Below are 15,168 nucleotides of genomic sequence, written 5' to 3'. Positions count from 1 at the left end.
CTGATAATTAATAAATTACTGTAATTATTTCAAGAGTACTTTACAGCCAAAAATAAAAAACAAAGACGCACACAACATTTTTCGAATAGATTACTCTTGAAATATTTAAGAGTGTGATAATTTGTTTCATTGAATACAAGATAAATTAAATTATTACTGCTTAAAAGGGACATAAATAATAGTTATGTACTTTTTAGAGTGGATTGTTGCAGTAATTTATTAATTATCAGAAATGTATCACGGGAAGCGGAAAACGCATTTTAACAGAGAGTTGATGATTTGTTCTATCTGTCAGAAGGAAATACTGAAGGACAACTTTAATGATCATAAAGTTAAACTCCATAAGAATGACCCCAGCTGCAAGTATCAAGTGAAAATTGATCATAAGAAGCAGAAAACATTGAACTTTGCTGTTAAGAAAACTTCCTCTGCTACATCCTCATCCTCAGTCACTGCCTCCTCCTGTCCCAATGACCCATCTCCAGTTGAGGCCTTACTGCCTGAACCAAGATCTGAAAAGTCCGTTTCTGCTGAAGAGAAAGTTACTGCAGACACAGAAAATAATGGCGACTCATCAAATTGCCCCTGCGGACGGATTTCTCATGGAATAAGACTTCCTAATCTCGATATCGGACCAATCTTCTCTCCCGAGCAGCTTTCTGTAGTCAACAACAACAATATTCCCTCTGCAGAGGACTCTGAGACTAGCGACAATGTCCAGGGAGGTGAGAAGAGCAAGACTGAGGAGATGGAGTTTGTGGACGGAGGCCCAGAGTACCCTGTCATCTTCACGAGCCAGCTGGGTGACCCGATACTTACCGGGCGGGAGCCAAAGCGGAAGGACATCCAGACCAGAACCAGAGTGGAGACTGAGCAGGAAACTGTGCCTAAAGTCGAGAGAGATCATCCTCTACAGCCCAAGTTACAAACATACAGTCCTCAGATAGATGACAAATACTCCAGATACTTTCAATATGATTGGTTCCGTAAGTTCCCGTGGCTAGAATATGACGAGGTTAAAAAGTCAGCCAAGTGTTTCACCTGTTCCAAATTTTCCATTTCCAACCTTGGGAAATTTGAGTTCAAAACATGGAAAAACAGTTCCTCGTTGAAAGTTCATTCTAACAACAAAAACACAAACTGTCGATGGAAAAGTGGATCAATTTCCTCACATCAAAGAGAAAGAATACCTCGGTTCTCGGCCATGTTCAGTCTCAACATGCTGAGGAAGTCGTGAAGTGGCGAGCTTATTTGAGGTATCTTTTCCAAACTGTTGGGTTCCTCGCAAAGCAAGGATTGGATTTTAGGGGCGATTCCGAAACAAGAGAAAAGTTGACGGAATCTAATGAAAATAATCGAGGAAACTTCTTGGAGCTTTTGTCCCTGCGTTCACACGACAATCATATTCTCAAAGATAAACTGGAGGCCGAAGTCAAAAAATTTGGTTCAGCTGGGGCAGGTTTTGCCAAATGGACTTCACCTGGCATCCAAAATAAGCTGATAGAGATTATAGCATCCAAAGTGACGGAAAATATAATTGAAGATGTCAAGACTTGTGCCGGCGATGCTGTACACGCTGTATCTCTAGGGATGGTCAGAATCATGAAGACCCTCATAATAATGAGAAAAGATAAAGATACATTGTCGAGTTCAACAGCAACTTCTCTGCTCAACAGCATCTTTAGTCACGAATTTGTTTTCGGCATTGAACTGTTGAAGACACTCCTCAGACACACATCTAGCTTGTCAGATGAACTTCAAGGCAGAAAGGTTGACCTAAAAAAGGCCTGGAAACACGTCAACCTAGTGATTAGGACTCTTGAAGATCTTAAGAATGAGAAAATCTTTGAATCAATCTGGAAACTTGCTGAGTTGAAGTCGTCTGAGATGAAATCAGTATTGGACCAGGAGGACTCAATTGATTTGGAATTCAAGGAGGCGAAGATTCCAAGGAAAATAAAGTGGAAAGGAACAACTGAATCCTACTTCCGTGAAACACATTTCGATGTTGCAATCAATAAGATTGTATTATAGCTTGAGAGCAGATTTGCCACCGACGATACAAACATCACAATGGATCTCATTGCAATCGTCAATGACAGTGAAGTGTAGACCTGTGTCATTGAGCGTGTCGCCAAGCACTACAGACTTGAACTCGAGCAGCTCCAGTCAGACCATGCAATCTTCCAGTAATTCAAGGTTAATATTATAATGTTTCATTTTGCATTATATGTTTAAAATTTATGTTTCTCTAGGCAGATATTGACACAGAAGACATGGTTTCGTCACAAATTGCTGCGGAGTTAATAAGCTCAGGAGTGTTCCGCCTGATGCCGGAGCTATACAAGGTGATCGTTATCCTGGCCTCAATGCCCATCAGCAGCTGTGAGACGGAGCGGTCATTCTCCTGTCTCAGAAGGCTCAAGAACCACATGAGGACCACCATGGACCAGGAGAGGCTCTCCTCCCTCACCCTCTTGAACATGGACAGGGTGATGGTGGACAAGGTGCTCCATGAAGACATGGACAGTTTGATTGACACCTTTGCGTCAAGGAAAGAGAGGAAAAACTTCTTCTTCTAATCATGATAAAGAACACATGCATTTTTTTCTTCATTTTTTTCAAACACATCACCACGTATACATGCGAGTTAAGAACATCAAGACTTGTGAACATAATTTATTTTCTGTCGATGTAACCGTTTCATGGTATATTATAATCTCGTTCATTATCTTCATCCGTTATTATTTTAAAAATATTTAAGGAGGTTTAAATTGTTTGACTTAATTGTATAGTTCAAAAATTTTCTCTATACAATTGCACCGTGCATTTTATACTCCATTATACTCCTTCCTTTATGAATAGGTCGGCATTGACTTTCCGTCTAGAGTTTTTCCTTTTCATTTTATTTTTCCCAATGTTTGCCTGAAGAAAATAATGGTCAGACAGTCCATTGGACGATATTCTTGCAAGATTTAATCTATGCTGTAGCATTTGCCCTGTTTAAATATCCCACGTTCACCACTGAAAATCAACCGTTCACCCTTGTAAAGCGGACCAAAAAATCTTCCTGACATACGGCACTGATTGGAAGTAAAGATCCAACTCCCATTTCAGAGGCTCCAGCAACCTAAGGACCGCCCTATTGGTCAAAATATTTCTACCTAAGTTAACTTTGATGCGAGGGTGCCAAATTACGTACATAAATATTTTTAGATTTTCGAAAAGACTTATTCTAAAAAAATAGAGCAATTTATTCTCTTGTTATCTTTTTTGCACTCTTTTGATAATTGGGGGTAGTGATGCCCACCAATGTTTATGGTTGAGATTTACACATCCTGAGAACGTTTGTTACCACATAACTACATAATATACGGTTAAAGTCTTACACTCATAATATAAAGTTGATTGTGACCTTTGTTTCGAACCCTGCACTTCGTAGCCAAGTGCAATAATAATAATAAGAATTTTTTTACCAATCCTTATTTAGTCAGGCCTGTCCAGTCTTAAGGACCGGTCCTTAAGACTATTAATCCTTGAGACTATCAGTACTAAGACGGGTTAAAAAATATACATATATGTAGTTGACTGCTGTCATCAAGGGCCGAACTTTATCAGGACTGAAATGGACTGAACTTAGAGTGAGCTGGACGGGACAGCAGGAGTCTTCAGTCCTAAATAAGGACTGGCACAAGAATAATAACAACTTTTGTAAAAAAAAACAAAAAAACCGTAATTAATAGAATTTTTATTTTTGTTCCTTCCTCAGTGTAAGCAAGATTAATCGTTTTATTTCAATTTTTTAGTTATACTGCCGTGGGTAACTGGTAGATTTGAGAATTAGATAATGAAGGCATAAATCAGACTCTCAATTTCTTGGAGAATTGTTCCTCAGTGGAATCCTGCGAAATATTATTTTACATTTTTGGGATCCCGTTAGTTAATAATAAATACTTTGAAATTTAAGGTTTTCTTGTTATACTTTAAGAACAAAGAATAAATTTAAAATTAGTCTTACCCATATATTCTCAATTCCATATTTTTTTTTCATATCAAATTAGGGAACTTTTTTTTCTCTCTCTCTTTTTAAAGACCGTTGATTCCTCTTTTTGGAATTCATTAATGCGATCCGACCGCAACAAACAAACTAAATAGTAAGTGATGAAGGAGCTAAACCTTTTACCTTCACATTCACCTCTTAATGTTAACATATCATAAATAATCTTTCTACAATGTTTTATCAAAATCGGTCAGAAACTTTTCCGTCATCCGTTTTATAAACAAACAAACTGAGCCGAAAATATAATCTCCGATCAATTTTGTTGTCAGAGGTAACTATAGAAATTATAGAAAATATTGGTCCCAGGTCTTCCTTTTGCCACTTGGATTATAGCTTTGAGTACTACAAACGAGGATCTTTTTGTGTACTACTACAAAAACAAATATTTTTCCATTATTTTTCAATGTTGTTGCCATTATTCTTATATTATTGAAGAGAGAACATATACTGGGTGGTTTTATAGAAATCTGCACCATTACTAAGGCTCTGTCAAAAAGACCAAACTGGGCCCGGAGGTGTTAAAGAAAACAGCCCAGGCCAATCCCCTCAAGTCCATGAGAGCCCATACAAGAGATCTCAGGGTTTTATACCAGGCTGTTCAAATAGTTATAAAAAAGTGGGCAGAAAGAGCCTTGTGAGGGTGACGAGGCCACTTTTGATAGCAACAATGAAAGAAACCCATCTCCACTGTTGCAAAACTCTTTTGAGTTCTTTTGAACTCTTTTTTTTTTTTACTCTTTTGGCTCTCTACAGGGAAGGCCTGCAGAGTCTATCATCCAAATATTGATGATCTCAAAGCTACTGTCTGCCAGCTCTGGGATGCTATGACAGATGGCAATTTCTGCAGTGCGTGCCAGGTCTTCCACTACCCCCTAGAACGCATAATCGCCGCTAAGGGCAGCTACATTAATGATGAACAGAGCTCAGACACACATCTATTTATGGAATTAATTGTAATAAAACTCATTCTTAATTAATAAATTATATTTTGTTGAAGTTTAAAATTCAAATTCTTCATATTTTAACGTACCACTTGACTTGTATGTGGAAGACAAAAAACAATACTGTGGATTTGTTGGTTAGTTATGAGTGTATAGTTGAAGATCGATATTAGAGTCATTCTTGCCTATATTGCATTCAATATCTAACCCTGCACTTTATGGAGAAGAGAAATAATGGATAATAAATACGGCTACAGCATTAGCAATGAAGCCCATAATATATAGGAATATTATTATTTTCTTCATCGGATGACAGCTTTCCTTCTTTTCTGCCAAACATTCTTCAAATTATCCGGGTGACCACATTAATTTTCGGTTTCTTTTTTTAAATTTCCATATTTGCTCCAAAATTATATATAACTCAAGATCAGTAAAAAATATAAGATAAGGTTTATTTGTTATCAAGTATTTATGCAATTCAATAAATATTTTTCCTTCAGGGTTATTAAATTTTAAATCTCAAATGATTAAAGAGGAAAGGATCAATTGGAATTCCTGGACGTTTTAGACAGTGGAAAATAGCTCTGAACTATTTTTGAGTTTTCAATCCAATGATAGGAAAATTTTCTTAAGTATAAAAAATGATCTCTGAATGTTTACGATAGGTCAATTAATTGATATACTACATATTCTCACAGTCGAGTAAATCTATTTCCTCAAATAGATATATGTACATATCTTGTCACTGAAAAACAACAAATGATTTTTTTTAAATATGTATCCCTAGGATATAATTATATTGGCAAACAAAAAAAAACCAATTTTGACAAAATAAAACACATTCTTTCAGGGAAACAGGTACATTTAATCATTAGCAAAATATCAAATACTTGAAAATTATTCCTTAAGACATTAGATCGGAAAATCTTTTGATATCAGCCCATGTTTAACTCAGTCATATAAGTTCATATACATATTTTAATATTGACCTTTCCTTAGCTAAAATATCCCAAATCCCTATCCTAATTTCCATCTTTAACTTACATTGGATAAAAAGTAGCAAGAAATCGAACAAAAGCGTCCAGAAATGGTGAATAGGGGAGTCATCGTGTTTCATTATGACAATGCCAAGCCACTCACATCTTTAATGACGCACTAGATGCTCTGGGAGCTCGGATGGGAGGTTCTTATGCATCCACACTACATTCCGGACCTGGCACAAAGAGAATACACCCTGTTTTATTCTATGGTCAATGTACTTGGGCGTACTAATTGGGCCTCAGTAGAAGCCTGTGGAAATTGGTTGTCCGAATTTTTTGCCAATAGGGGCAATGGCTTCAACAAGAAGGACAGTATGAAGTTAGATTTTCCTTGGCAACAAGAACAGAACAGGGTATACTTGGCTTAAATCCGATGATTATAACACTTCTTATACGGGGTCCACGGAAAGCCCTGTTAAATTAACCTTATATAATATAATTATATGTAAGATTGCGAAATATTATGTTTAAAATCTTGTTGGGTAGAAACAAAACAAAACCCTCTTGAATAAAATAACATTTTTTGTAACCACAATGGAAGCCAAGTGAGAGTTAATAATCAAGGATTATCAGAATGGCAAATCTCGACCAGTCATCTTGAGGAACCTGAAGAGACTGAAGATCAACCCCGTGCTCATCAAGAGAACCATTGAGAGGTACGAGGAGACTCAATATATCAAGCACAGGCCCATATCAGGCATACCGATGTCGAAAAGGACGCCCGGAGTCGTCAAGGCAAATATTGCAAGACATCCCAGGAGGAACCTCACCAAGATGACCATGGATTTCAATATGGGTGTAACAGCAATGAAAGACCTTATCTGAGATTTTCTTGGGATGTATCCCCACAAATTGAATAGGCAACAGCACCTGTCAAGCAACATCAAGGCTAAAAGACTTGAGAGAAGCAATGCCATTCTTCAGAAGCTGAAGACTGGCACGGCTCTCAACATTGTTTTCAATGATGAGAAGATTTTATTGTGGAATAGGCTTTTAACCACTAAAATGATCGGATTCTAGCCATAGACCTTCCAACAGGATGGTGCCCCCTCCCACACATCCAGAGAGATGCAATAGTGGTTAAGGGAAATTTAATTGGCTAAAAGACAAGGCAGTCATACCCCCTCCAGCCCCGACCTAAAAGTCATTGATTAAAATGTTAAAATACATTATTTATTAAATTTTTGCAAAAAAAAAAAATTATCTGGTAGAACATATCAATCAATGAACAAAGCAAATCATTAAGTCAACACAGCTTTTACTTTCTTTACGAAATTATAAGTCAACCATGCAAATATAAAGAATATAATTTTTTACTGAGATAACAAGATATTTTGGAAAAAAAAATTTCAAAATCTAGTCCACAATCTATATCAATAAAGAATTGTTTATCGGTACGAATGCGTGTTTGAATTAAACAGGCATTTTTGATCGAAGAAATAACAATATAATCATATTAATAAAATTACGAAGACTTTTTACATGTAGCGTCAAGCGTGAAACAGGGTGCATTGTACCTATATAGTTATACGTAATGTATATCATATACCTTAACAGTAAAAAGAAAGAAAGGTAGTATGATATTCAGGGAGCACTTTATAATATTGCACTCTGATGTATATCATAACACAGGGGAACATTCATATTTTAAAAATCAATATAAGACAACAAAGGATCTCAGTTTTTCTCTCAGTCATCTGAATTTTGAAATATCTAGGATTATAGTCAATCGGGACTATTATCGTTCAGAGCAGACTATTGAATATTTTTCTATAATATACGCTATGATATTAGGGGGGTTTTAATTTATAAAAATGACCGAATTAAATTTTAGCCCAACTTTTCGTATGCAAAATGATCTTTTAAGCACTCTGGGGGAAAAAATATCTATTTGTAAAGGGATTCAGAAGTTTGAATTTTAAAGTGAGTTTGCTGAACTTCGGAAGTTTGAATTTTAAAGTTAAGTTGTTGAATTTCAAAAGCTTCATTAAAGTTGCTTTTCTCAAGTTTTGATTGTTTTAGTATACTAATTATTTCGTTGTGCTAAAATTTGTTTTTCTTCAAAATGAAAAATAAGGATTATATTTTTATATAACACTTGACAAATGAACTTTAGTGAAACTTCGGAAATTCATCATCATAACTTTAAAATTGAAACTTCTGAATCCCTTTACAAAAAAAATCCGGCCAATCCCCTACACCCAAAATTTCTTTCTTACTTACTGGATGGGGTATAACCCCCCTCTTCCTAATTTAAGGATTTTTTCCTTTTTACTAGAAAATTTAATATTGGAATTTTTTTTTCAAAATATTTAATATTTGATTTTTTTCAAAATATTTAATATATGATTTTTTTCAAAATATTTTTTTTTTTTCAAAATATTTAATATTTGATTTTTTTCAAAATATTTAATATTGATTTTTTTCAAAATATTTAATATTTGATTTTTTTCAAAATGATTTTTTTCAAAAGCATTGCAAAATGTTTTGTTTTTTTTTTTTCAAAATATTTTTAACATTTGATTTGTGATCGGCAGCATTGCCTGTTAGATTCCTAATAGCCCTCAGACTCATCCAGTCCCTTCCTGACTCTTCAAATAAAGATCTTGTTCAGGTCTAAGAAGTTTGCATTCTCAACATTGTCTTGTACGGCGCTTTTCAGAGATGTTTGCGCAAGAGGAGGGGGACGAACAATTTTTTGTTCCCCCAAGGTAACTATATATAAGGTGTGTCGATAAGAAACTTGCAACGTAGGCTAGTTGACATTAACTGATAACTTTTTTGATGACGTCACAACGGAGCCAAGTTCAGTTTTATTGACTTGTGTTTAATGTTAACTCATATTATTCTAAGAATTATGTCTTCTTCTAGAGGTACTTGGCTAGGCGTATTTTTGTTGTGTCAACTTGTGCTATTTTGGTCCACTACTTGGTATATTTATGTAAAATTTATATTCTGACCTATTTTTCATTAAAAAAATAATAATAATTCATTTTTCTTAAATAATTTTAGTACCCTAATCGTCGGAGGGTAAAAATTGACAAGTTTAAAGTATTTTTGATGAGAAAAAAAACAACTATATTATGTATTAATACAATTTATTTTATCAAATTTCCTCCTAAAATGGTTCCTCTCTGATGCTACCAAAATAGCCAGTAAACAAAAGCAAAGAAATCTCTCATAGACACACCTAATATATAGTCACCTTGCAACGTCATATTTGCACCTGCACAGCTGCCGCATGTACTGAAAGTTCTGTATAGCACACTGTATAAAGTATATCTATAATTCCGCATAATAATTGTAGAAACTGATCCTACTAATATAGTTAAAGACATCATTTAAAAAGGCTAATAGAACCATTTTGGGACTTGTGTAGCTTATATATATTTCTTCAAATGTAAAAAAGGCTTAATAACGAATTCAATTATCTATTATAAAGTTAAATCTTTTGGAAAAGGCCCCAAATAGGCTAACGATGCGACTGACATTACCTAATTACAGGTAAAAAATGAATATATAGTTATAAATAACACAATTAATATTTATTTAATTTATATATCACAATTATCTCTTTAACTATTAATATACATGATTTAATTTTTAACATAGGAATAATAATGTAACAGTCCACCTTAATTCTACGAAACCTTTTGCATTGCTTCTTTTTTAAACATATTTTTGTAAACGGGATTGTTTTGAATCCAATTTGTAATAAACTCTTTTTCATCGAAGGGTCGATAATTTCTATATTGAGGCTCGCTTTCTGATCTTCTTTTACTTCCAACGGGATCATATATTCCTTCTCTGTAAGAATAAAGAAAATATATTATTCATTTGAGACATGAACGATCTATTACTCTGGATTAAAGATTATTTAATATTTAAGCTTGGTTAAAAAAAAAATTGAAAAATTCCATTTTGGGAAAAAATAATGAAAAATTAAATATTTTCTGAAAAAAAAATATCCAAAATCCATAGCTATTCACAAAAAATTAATTTTCGGGAAAAAAAATTCAATAATCCAGAGTTGTTTTCGGAAGAAAATTTCAAAAATCTTCATCTATTAACAAAAAATTAATTATCTTGAATAAAAAATTCAAAACCCGGAGCTGTTAAAAAAAAAATGAAAGTTTTTGCAAAAAAAATTCTAAAATTATATTTAAAACTTAGTAGAAAAAAATTTTAATAGTTAAATTTTTTTGAGAAAAATTTCAAAAATATATAAGAATTCTAAAAAAATTAATAGCTGTTGAAAAAAAAATTGGAAAATTTTAGAAAAAAATTTATAAATTAAAATTTCAAAAAAATTCCGTTAATTAACCAATTCACCTGACCTTCCAGGGGCGTCCGCAGGATTATATATATTTATACAGTTAGGGGGCAGAGGGGCTTGGTTTTTTTTGAAATTTGTAGGAAAAAAAAAAATTAATTAAATTCACAGCTATTTGCACAAAAAAATTAATTTACTGGGAAAAAATTTCCAATATAAAATTTTCAGATAAAAATTTCAAAAATATAGTTTGAAAAATTAAATTTTAAACATTAAATATTTTGGAAAAAAAATAATTCAAACATTAATTTTTCAAGTAAAAATCAAAAATAAATTAATTGGGGGGGGTATACAGCCACTCCATCCCTCTCCCTTTGCACGTCCCTGATTACTGTTCTTTGACTTTGAACAAATCATCACGTAGGAAATCCAAGGATTAAAATATTTATATTGCTTTAACAGTTATATACTTTTTAACAAAGGCATTTAAAAGGATCTCATATTAGCAAGGTAGGTTTGTCATACGTTCACTTTAAAACATTCCAAATAAACTGAAGTTAGAAGTATATATACAAATAATGCATATTATGTTCTTTTCCCTTTTTTTCTCTCTCTCTCTCTCCTAGACTAACAAAGGAGTCCTTGAACCAAGGAAGAGATTTTCTCAAGATAAACCCATATTTCTTGAAAATAACATACAAAGAAATCTAATTGCATGAATTCAAATACGTACATATAATATACAAACAACAAATGAATTTGTCACGGCATTGAAAATAATTACTTCAACAATCACATAATAATATACAGGGTGTAGATTTTAAATTTGAGGATAACGTATATTGCAATTTCTTTCCCAAAATTAATACATTAATACATACCTGTTTCGAATAAAAAACTAATAAAAATACGGAACTAGTCATTTTGCCGCAAACAGTTCCGCCTCTGGGGGATAGGATTTATTTGAAGGGACCAATATAAGTCTCTTGATTCACATAAAATTTTTAACAATTTACAAATCGTTTGCTTATACATGACGGGGTACATAGTGAAATACCTCTCTCAAACCAACCACCTCCAACATGGTCCTTAACCTGGAAGGGCCTTGATGAGGAATTTGCTTGTCCTTTTGGCTACTGCCTCAAGAATGGAAGCCCATAATGTGTCAACAATATTATGTGCACATTTATTGAACTCTCTCCAAAATTACTTTGATTATTATCAGGGGGTCCGCAGGCTTTTTTTTTTGGGGGGGGAGGGCTTTTATTATTATTATTTTTATTTAAAGTTCCTTTAATTAGTTAGATGATTAAGTATTTGTAAACATTATAGTGTTACCTTTACTCACTCTAAACTAGGAATCTTTGGTGAAATCCATATAAATAAAGTATATATCTTTCTCTAGGAATCACCTGGGCGCAAACGTACATACACTAAATAACTTCTCCCGAGCGCGTTGTCCATGAATTATCGCAAGTTTTGAAAATTTTTTGGAAAAAAATACAACATTCAGATATTAAATTTTGTGAAAAAAAAATTCAAATATTAAATTTTGTGAAAAAAAATTCAAATATTAAATTTTGTGAAAAAAAAATCAAAAACCCTTTGTTATTCTCAAAAAATATCAAAAATTCAGAATTGTTCACAAAAAAAATTGAAAAATTAACTTAAATTTTCTAGTAAAAAGGAAAAATTCCATAATTTTGGGGGAAGCCGTTCCCTACATCACATCCCCTAAGGACAACTCTGACTTTGCGTGGGGCACACATAGTACTCTTATGGGTTGTGATCCCGTGAGTTAGGAGGTCACATTCCCTTCGCCCAAAAAATAAAGGTCTAACAAATGTTGGCTTTTCTGGAAAAAATACGATTCCATTACCGGATTTGTACAAACTGCGCAAATTAAAATTCTAGCATAACCTTGGATCTGTTAACATCAATTTAAGCTCTCCAACAAAATTATCTATGGAGTTATTTGAGTTATTGGGCGTGCACACGGCACGAAGGCACACAACAATGGTATTTCGTATTCAGAGGACATTTCAAGGATTTTGTATTTGTTCTTATACAGTTTTGTCAGCTAAATCTGTTGAACACACTTTTATAAACATAGATCTCAGGATTTCCCAGATATTAAGATCTAGACTTATTCCAGATTTTAAATTCCCACCCGGATCATGTATTTCCTAGACATCATATATAGAAGAGAAGATTAAATTGTTTAATGAAAGGCTCTTAAAATGTCAAATCCTTTCCGTTAACATGTACATAATATTTCAAATATCAAACATACAAGAGTTTCTCCGAAGGAGATAAGGAAATCACGAGGTCTGCCATTACGTATTCATATAATTTCGATCAAAATCAATTACAAGCAAATTTAACATGCTGTTTCACCCTGAACACAGGAAATCATTTGTACATACATCTACATAGTATGTAAATATAAGAAAGAAATAAGGAGAATCGTGGTTATGAATTCAAGAGCCTTTAATAGTTTTTGATTGTTAATACATAGATGACGTAGTTATCAGAGGCACACAATATGTATTTAAATTGCGGAGTCATAATCGAACAATGTGTGATAAGAGCAAATGATACTCGTAAGATTTGAATGAGTGCGTACATTGTACCCTAAAACAAGGATACACTTTTCCTATCTTTAAAAATAAATAATTATAAATGACAACACTCGAACTTGACAGATAAGAAATTTCCTAATTCAATGATAGATATCATAATTAAACTTACTCATTGAATCCTGGATATCTTCGATGTGGACATTTGAGTAAGCACTGAAGAAATGTATCGCAATCGATACAATTAACAAAACCTACACTCTTTGTTCCAGAGATTTGACTTGGTAGAAATGAACATAGGAGAATGAGGAATACAATACTTTTAATGTAATTTGAGATGATAAAGAACATTTTTTCGGTGCCCAGTATGGTAGTGGTCTCACTCTATAAGTTTTTTTGAGCACCTTTGTACTCTGACTCTCAGAATTAAACTGAATATCTACATTAATGTAGATATATGGTTTTTACGCAGTATGTGTGGACGTATGAAATTTTTTATATCGCGCGTGCTCCAACCAAATAACCAAACACTGTTATTATAATAATTGCTACCTATTTTTCTTTTCATGTATGTATTTTTGCATTTTTTACAGGAATAATCCATTGCTAGTACACAGAAACGACTGTATTATATTTGATATTCTAAGAATAATTTATTATTCTCAAACATTAGAAATTGTAAGAAAATTTTCAAAGACTTGAACTTGAAAAATTGGTTTATTGTCCTGTCATGAACTTGATCAAATAGAGAATCTTGACTCGAACTCAGTATTACTTTTCTTATAATGGATAACTTTTCTTCTTGTTTTGTAAAAATTATTCCTTAAAAATAACAATTTATTTTTTATGGCGTAATATGAGACATCCATGTATGGGTTAGTACATTCTTCTTTCAAGACCGTCGGAAACTTTAAAAATTGGTGGACAGGGCAAATGCCGGTAGGTTCCATCAATTTCAACAACCCTACCCTTGGCTCTTTAGTTAATTGCATAGCCGTAGGAATTTGTTAAGTTGATAATTTTGTAATAAAACAACTACTTTTGAAAATAAAAAAAGGTTTTTGTGTGTGTGTTTTCTTCTTTTTGTTTATTATTCAATTGGTCTTTGTTTTTTTATTTTAACTTTTCTCACTGAAGTAAGCAATATCGCCTATCTTTGGAGTTAATAGTTTTAAAATTGCGTAATAAAATAAATATATATTAATTTAAATATAATTATGATCTTTTCCTTGCACTAATACTAATTTAAATGCAGGAGGTTCTCCGCTTTATCTGGTACGGCGAAAAAAAAATTACACTTTCATTCCAAAATTTTATCAAGATGTATTTCAGCAACCAGTTGTAATATGGTATGTCAATAAAAATTACAGGAGGCCACATAAAACGTTGCACCCATTGCAGATGTAGTCCTCAGACATGGCATCCCAATGTTGGTTGACAGTTTCCTTGAGGTTGTTGATATTTGGGTGACGGACGGCTCAGGCCTTAGACTCAACATGCCCTCAAAGAGTGAAGTCCAGTGCCTTGGCATCTGGTGAGGATGAGGCCACATTTTCTTTGGCCAGAAAGGCAAGTTGTCCTCCAAACGACTTCTATGCCTTTTTGGACGTGTGTGCAGGCTCACAATCCTGCTGGAACACCACATTCATGTCAGAGTAATTGTTCTGGACCCGTGGTAACAACTTCTCTTCCCAGGCCTGCTCTTAGTCGGCCCCTGTATCCCACAAGGAACAAGATGAGGGGAAATGCCTTCCCATCTGAGGCCACAAAGCCCAGGGGCATAACAGATGCAGAGTAATTGGTGGTAGTGAGAGTCTGGAGAGACTCATCAGTCTCCCCAAAGGACAAATACCTGTCATTTTGGCGGTTTCACACATGGTGCACTGTCCATGTCCTTACATCAATGAAGATTACAACCCAACGGAGCCTTGCAACGTTGGAAAAAGGTATTTTTCATAGCTGGTGTTATGAGGGGCCTCTCCACCCTCACATGACTCTTGCCCCAGCCTTTTTGATGGTCCTACGGACGGTTCGGTCCGAAACACCAAAGTCCTTGGCGTACTCTCACATCGACTTCAAAGGGTTGCCCTGGGCAGCCTCCTTGACTTCTTTCAGATTCAATTTCATTTTCCTAAGCGACACCAAGCTTCCTGCCCACCGTCTCCGACTTCATAACGACATAGACGGTTGGCTTGGAGATCCCCAACAGCTTTTCAATCTCTGTTGGTTTCTTTCACCGACTGGAATTTGTTGTTCACGTTCAGATGGCATTTTC

General features: G+C 34.1%; 2 long non-coding RNA genes across 2 annotated transcripts; one reads left to right on the top strand and one right to left on the bottom strand.

The window, feature by feature from the left end:
- Nucleotides 1-1,568: 1,568 nt before the first annotated feature.
- LOC139907508 (uncharacterized) lies at nucleotides 1,569-2,735 on the top strand. The gene is made up of 2 exons (XR_011784181.1): nucleotides 1,569-2,199; nucleotides 2,256-2,735. It is a non-coding gene; the product is annotated as an uncharacterized lncRNA (long non-coding RNA).
- Nucleotides 2,736-9,564: 6,829 nt separating this feature from the next.
- LOC121128434 (uncharacterized) lies at nucleotides 9,565-13,326 on the bottom strand. Its single transcript, XR_011784180.1, has 2 exons — nucleotides 13,066-13,326; nucleotides 9,565-9,848 (listed from the first exon to the last, which is right to left on the bottom strand). It is a non-coding gene; the product is annotated as an uncharacterized lncRNA (long non-coding RNA).
- Nucleotides 13,327-15,168: the final 1,842 nt, after the last annotated feature.

This window comes from Lepeophtheirus salmonis, unplaced genomic scaffold (genome assembly GCF_016086655.4).
Source record: "Lepeophtheirus salmonis unplaced genomic scaffold, UVic_Lsal_1.4 unplaced_contig_470_pilon___fragment_2___debris, whole genome shotgun sequence".
Lineage (NCBI taxonomy): Eukaryota > Metazoa > Arthropoda > Copepoda > Siphonostomatoida > Caligidae > Lepeophtheirus > Lepeophtheirus salmonis.
The sequence above is the reverse complement of the archived record's forward strand: the minus strand, read 5'-3'. Positions and strand labels throughout refer to the sequence as shown.